This window comes from Cryptomeria japonica, chromosome 5 (assembly GCF_030272615.1).
Source record: "Cryptomeria japonica chromosome 5, Sugi_1.0, whole genome shotgun sequence".
Classification (NCBI taxonomy): Eukaryota; Viridiplantae; Streptophyta; class Pinopsida; order Cupressales; family Cupressaceae; genus Cryptomeria; species Cryptomeria japonica.
In genome coordinates, this window is record NC_081409.1 from 746,935,848 (window position 1) to 746,943,352 (window position 7,505).

Consider the following 7,505-nt stretch of genomic DNA (forward strand, 5'->3'; position numbering starts at 1 on the left):
GTAATGAGAGGGTACACTCATAGACTAGTTTTAACCTACATAGAAATGCCTCTTAGGATGATTTATCCTAGATGAAAAGACACTCTAAAAAGTGATGTGTTGTTTTGATTTAATCAATATCTAAAAGGAACTTAGGACAAAACCTTTTTATGTTTTGAGAGTTGAATGGATTGATGATGTATGAATGTGAAAGTGGATAGAATGTGGACCTCAAAAAAAAATTGTGTCACAAAGGGGACTTCTTCTTCTTCTCGCTCAGGGGTTGGTGGTTCTTCTCAAGCTATGTTATATGTAATTCAAATGTTTGGAAAGAAAGCAAGGTTGATTTTGCCTCTTGTAAAGCGGAAAATAATCGAACCCTGGTTGCTCTCCCCTCTTCTAACTCCAAGGAGAGAGAAGGGAGGTTGCTAGGGTTGATGGCTTTCACTTAAGGAGACTTTACATTCAAAAGAGGGGTTGAAACCCACAAGATCCAATCCCACACAATGCAAGATTGGATTCTAAATGTGTGTCAAGGGTTAAGACAGCAAGGCTACCCTCTTTTGTAAAGAATGTGGATAGAATGATTAAGCTAGGAATGCATAGAAAGTGAGAAAGATTCGCTTATAAACTGAGATAGGGATATAGGATGAAGCTGCGGACCTAGAATTAGCAGTAAAATGTCGATACGACGCTATCCTGCAAATTTGAGCAAAAGTTGACGGGACGATGGCGCCCGGCGTGCACACGGTCCTCCGAAAAATCCACGAAATGAAGGGGGATCTGTTCATCTCTGCACAAGGATTCCAAATCTTCAATTTCAGCCGCGTACCTGCAACCTACACATAGAAAAGCGAAGACGGTTGGGGGGTTAGGGATTAGGGGTTTGCCTTTAGGTCAAACCCCGGTTTTGGAATTAACCAAGAAATGAGAAATGTTGTAAATGTAAATGTCTGTAATGTAAAACAAGTACTAATACCTTGTTGTAAGGATGTTTGTATCCTTATGTGCGAAGGTATAGATGTTGTTGTATGTTGTATGTTGTAGTAGTATGTAGTAAGTGATCTCCTCTTCAATGGTTGAATCCTTGTCTTGAATGCAACACTTAGCCTTGAATGGAGACTTAGAATGATCAATTGCTTGAAAGAATGCTTGAATGCTTGAATGTTTGAATATCGCTTTCCATGTCTTGTACACATATGTCCTTCCTCTTTTCATCTTTTCAAATGAGAGAGGAAAATGTAGTTTATATACTTATCAATTAGGGCTAAAAGACTGATTTTCCCGACCTTAAGCCGACCAGGAAACAATATTTTCCAATTTGCAAACAAAAAGACCCGAAGTCCCATAAGAGACCGGGCCCAAAATAGGGTCAGGGACCAGGGCGCTGGGCGCCATGGTCCTGGGGGACCAGGGCACTCGGCGCCCTGGTCCTGAAGGACCAGGGCGCTAGGCGCTCTGGTCCCACCTCCCGGGACAGCAGGGTGCAAAGGAGGTTCAGGCCAGGGTGCTTGAAAAATGCAGTTTTTGGTGTCGTGGACAAGTTTTGGGGTCTCCATTTAGGTTCCGTGTTGCGTCGCCATCATGAAGACCGAAATGCAGTCGAAATTGCAAGTGTCACAATTTTAGGACGCTACATTTAGCCCCCACTTTAGCGGGAGTATGTATGCTCATACTTCCGGTAAAGTACAAGGAAACAACATTGAAAGACTTTTACCACGTCAAGGAGGCAAGACACACCAAGCCCCCAGTGGACTAAGGATCTTACGACTTTGATTGACAAAGTAAAAGGGAGGATCACGAGGGAGAACCATGACTGTCAATAGTAAGGTTCCCTCACTATGAGTCATGCAAGAAAAATACCAAAAATTTTCAAGGCAAAGCTACGTTCGCCAAGAAATTTTCAAGTATCCTGAAGGGATAGACAGGGTGTATGATCCCTATGTTAAAGTGATCGTACACGCCTCAATGGGGGTGATTGTTTTAATGTAGTGATACACATAAGAAATGAGAAAGGAGCATGTTATCACAAAGATTTAGCCCCCAAGTGTGAGATAAACCCAAGGATAATAGACACAAAACACAAAGCACGAGGTGACTTCACTTTCCTCGGGGTCAGCATGCTGTATGATAATTCATGTATATATATCATATGTATGTATGCATAATTGTTCTTCATTCCCCAATCAAGGAAGGTCACCTAGAAGAAGGGAACACATGTGTCTTTTGATTCAACATGAGAGAGACCAAAGAGATCTCAATGCTTTGCATCATCCTCAAGTAGACAACACTAAGGACAGCAAATAGAAGAATGAGAATAACATATAGAAGAAGTAACACAAGAGGAGGAGAGAATCTACTATGCTAATGTAACTAGTCTAGCACGTCATCTACCCCCCGATCTTGCTAATCAATGTTTTGGGAAGGCAGGGAACACGCTAGAGGAGGAACATCCAACATAGCAGATGGAGCTATCACAAGATCCAAACAAGGGCTATGTTCATGTTCCAAGCAACATTGTTCTTGTCTAGGAGCTAGGATAAGTGCTTTAGAAAATTCGTTAGATAAATGGTTATCAATATCAACAAGTTCATATTCACTATCAAAAGCAAGAGGAGTAACATGTTCATCATGAATAACATTTTCATCTATAGCATCATCAAGATTTATAAAAATAGGATCTTTAACCCGTATAGGATCAAGACCATCATGCATCTTATGTTTAGGGGATTTTGGAGAAAATGGCATAATGCTTGTTGAAGGTGTTTTTGGAGATTGCAAAGTTTGAGAAGTAGCTGCTTGAGCTCTAAGACGACGCTTTCGTCGACGTTCACGTGCAGAATGATTTCATCTAGTCTTAGTAGGAAGTGGAGAAGATTGAGGAGGAGGAATGTTCTCATCCTTATCACTTGGGTGTTTAGGTTGTGGTCTCTTAGGCTAGATAATAGGAGAAGAAGAAGGTCTCTTCTCTCTATAAAAGGAAGGAGGAGGAACTGCTCCATATAAAGGAGGAATTCTTGGTTTAGGAAGAAGACCAAGTCCATCATGACGAGGAGGTATAGGTCTATTTTTAGAAGATTTATTAGGCATAGACATAGTCACATCCATAGGGATGGGTTGGGAATCTTCTTGAGGAAAGATATTAGTTTTATCTTTCAAAGGAAGAACTTCCTTCTCAAGAACGATAGGAATATCAAGTTTGGGTGTTCTAGGTTCACTTAAAGATAGGATCATATCTGTTTTCCACTTTTGATAAGATTTGAAAGATGATCACTTCGTGGAGGAAGGGATTGGAATTGTTTAGGCCAAAAGTAATCAATAGGAACGCTAGAAGTTCTTTCAGCTGGTTTAAAGAGACTATGATTGACAGTAACAACTTCACCATTATGGGGAAATTTCAAACACTTATGTATAGGAGAAGCAATAGCTTTCATGGAAGATAGCCAAGGATAGCCAAGCTTCACACGAAATTGTTCGGATGAAGGAATAATAGCAAAGTTCACATCAAGGGATTTGTTATGGACCTCAATAGGTAATGTAATAGAACCAATTGCAAGAGAAGAAAATGCATCAAATAATTTCACAACCACATCTATTTTTTCATAGATCACTTGATTCAATTGCAAAGTAAAAAGAAATTCTTCAGTAATAACATTAACCATGCACGAAGGATCAATAAGCACTCCATGGCAAGGTGTATTCTTAACTTTTGCAACTATGTATAAAGGACCATCGGGTGCCCTGATAGTTTCACTAGAATCAAATGTGATGGAAGGTTCTTTAGGGTTTTCTTGTTGCTCTACAAAGTTAATCACATTCGGAGTCATAGACACAAGACCATCACATGAGAGAGAGGAATCATTAGTCTCAATCGCATTGGAGGTATGAGAAGGTAATGGATCAGTAAAAATCTGAAGATTTTGGTTAGGAGGAGCTACAGATGTATTGCCTTTATCATTCACTCCAGAGACAGAGATAGTATTATTATCAATCAAATCTTGAATTTTACCCTTTAAAGAAAAACATTTTTCAGTATCATGCCCAGGCTGACGATGAAATTGACAAAAAGATTTTTTATCAAAATAAGGTGAAGTAATCTTTGCAGGATCTATTTGCCTTATAGGAGGAAGAGTAAGCACATTTTGTTCCAATAACTTATTCATAATACTATGCAATGATTCATTCAACGGAGTATACTTTCTTTCTTTCTTGAAAAACTTAGAAATAGGAGGCACACCTGATGCTGCATTCACAATGTATTTGATGATGTTTTCATTGAATTTGATGGAATCTCTGTTTGGTTTAAACTTTCCAAATAGTTGTTGACTGCTATCACCCTTATCACTCGGAGCCATAGGATGTGATTGTTCCATTTGACTCACAGTCAGTTGATAATTGTGAAGAGTTGCACACAACTGTTGGAAAGAATTAAACTCAGAAAACAGAAGTTTGTCTCGAATATCTTTTTGTAAATTAGAAATAAAGATTCTTTGAATATCATTGTCAGGCACTGGAAAAGAAATTTGAGCATACAAATGCTTATATCTACCAATGAAATCAGTCACTTTTTCTTTAACACCTTGTTTACAATGCATTAAATCAATCAAAGTAACTTTAGGACTTATATTGTTTTGAAATTGTTGAATGAAAGCATTTGCAAGTTGTTCAAAAGAAGTAATAGAATAAGAAGGCAACGAGCAATACCATTGTAGGGCTTTGTCTCTTAATGTTCTAGTAAACAGTTTTGCAAGCAAACTTTGGTCATAAGCAAAATCAGTACATATTGTTTGAAAAGTCTTAACATGTGTTAGAGGATCACCTTTACCATTATAAAGCTCCAAATGCGGGATTTCAACATGTTTAGGAGGGATAGCTCGAACAATGTCAAGAGAAAGTGGGCTCGCAACATCAAATGTGGGCACACTAAACTTAGATTGATTCATAGAGGCAATTTGTTGCTGTAAAGAAGAGACAGTTTGTGCAAGATTGTTAATGGTCGCTTCAGTCGAAGAATTCATATTGGATGTGTTAGATTGAGATGGAGGTGTTATGTTATTGAAAGAAGGTAAAGAGTAAGGTGGCGGGACACTATGATAGTTAGTCATAGGAGATGATTGGACAGGAGGAACACTACAAGGAGGAATGGAATGGTTGAATGAATTGCCCCCTTGCGTCATGTTCATTTGTGGAGATATAATAGGAACACTCATTGAAGGAATGAATGAAGAAGTTGGATTGAATGAAGGAAGAGGGTTAATTGAAGAGGAAGGATTGCCCCCATGACTGGTAATCATAGGCAGAATGTCTTGTATAGAAGTAGTCATTATGTTTGATGTAAAAGTAGGTATGCTAGCAATAGAAGTTGTCAAAGGAATAGAATGATTAACTTGTGTAGGAGGTTGTGTATAACCTAAAGTTTCAGCACAACTCTTCATAGGCATCACATTCGAATCCACAATGTGTGCAATACCACGCAAAATATCAATTCCATTCTTATCACTTTGAAGCATATGTTTTAGACCCTCAATTAAAGGAAGAGCTTGACTATCGGGGTATTCTTGAGACATCCATTGTCGAAAATTGTCAAATTGATTATCCAATTTCGCAAGTTGTTCTACAGAAACCTCATGGAGAGCTTCTTCATCATTAGGAGGATTAGAGGAATTACCCATGTCCTCGTTAAAAAGGCTATTCAAATTAGGTTCCATCTCCTCAGTAATTAAACCTTGGAATGACTTAATTCTAAGGCTTCGTCTAACAGGAATGGTGTAAGTAGGGCTTATTGTTGTAAAACTCATGCACTAGAAAGGGAGAGAAGATTTTGAATTTAGAGGTAGCAAATTTCAGTAAAATCAGCCAATCTCCTAGATTTAAGCTGTTAAATGCAATTACGACAGTCTCCCGAAATTTCAAAAAAAATGTTTGGGACCGTGGCGCTCGGAGTGCACACGGTCCCTACAAATTTTTTTGAAATTTGCAGGGATGAAAGTTATGATGATTTTAGAGCTAATCTGAAAAAATTGAGTGATTTTACAATCTGTAGATAGGCCAAATTAAAGTTGCAATTTCAAAATTGAACCCTACCAAGATTGTCGAAAAATGCAAAATTTGAATTTTGAAAAAGAGAGGGAAACTGAAATTTTGAATTTTATGATTTTAGAGGGAATACCAAAGGCAATGCAAGTTTTGAAATTTAAAAGTTGACTCAATTTCACGCAAAATTCAATTTTGAAAGCGGAAATCAAAGTTGTTGTAATTAAGCACTTAATTTCAAAAGTCACAAATTGCAAGAATTTGAATAAAGCACTGAAATTTCGAATGAATGCAAACACACTTTTCAGATTTATGATAGTAAGAACACAATTTTGACACAAAATTTCAATTTCAACAATTTTTGAATGATTAGAAGCCCTAAACCAAGCAATCACAAGACCAACTTTGACTGTAATTTTGAAAGTGTTATAATTGATAAAATCAGCCAAAATTCTGGATTTTAGCAGAAAAATACAGTAAGATCTAGCTCCCGAAATTTCGGAAAAAAATGTCGGGGACGATGGCGCTCGGAGTGCACACGGTCCTCGCAACTTTTTTCCAAATTTTCAGGGATGAAAGATATTGTGATTTTATTGCGGAATCCAAAGTTACAGCTGATTTGGAGATCTTTTGATCAGTGAAATTGTCGGACAAAGGTTGAATCAAGAGGGTTTCAAAAATTAGGGTTTTGACACTTAACCACTTAATTTTCAAAATTAAAGCGCAAATATGAATTGATAATTTGTAATAAAAGGGCAGATCTGAAGCAAGCATTAACAATTAAACATTTCACAAGTTCAATTTTCAAAAAGAAAATTTAGGATTTTTATGCAATTTAACCTCTAAAATTTTGCAAAAGATCAAACATGGAAATGTAATCAAGGAATCAAATTTTCAAATCTAACCATGAATAATCAGAAAGGATGTTCATGTCGGGTTCACCAAAATGTAAAGCGGAAAATAATCGAACCCTAGTTGCTCTCCCCTCTTCTAACTCCAAGGAGAGAGAAGGGAGGTTGCTAGGGTTGATGGTTTTCACTTAAGGAGACTTTACATTCAAAAGAGGGGTTGAAACCCACAAGATCCAATCCCACACAATGCAAGATTGGATTCTAAATGTGTTTCAAGGGTTAAGACAGCAAGGCTACCCTCTTTTGTAAAGAATGTGGATAGAATGATTAAGCTAGGAATGCATAGAAAGTGAGAAAGATTCGCTTATAAACTGAGATAGGGATATAGGATGAAGCTGCAAACCTGGAATTAGCAGTAAAATGTCGATACGGCGCTGTCCTGCAAATTTGAGCAAAAGTTGACGGGACGATGGCGCCCGGCGTGCACACGGTCCTCCGAAAAATCCACGAAACGAAGGGGGATCTGTTCGTCTCTGCACAAGGATTCCAAATCTTCAATTTCAGCCGCGTACCTGCAACCTACACATAGAAAAGCGAAGACGATTGGGGGGTTAGGGATTAGGGGTTTGCCTTTAGGTCAAA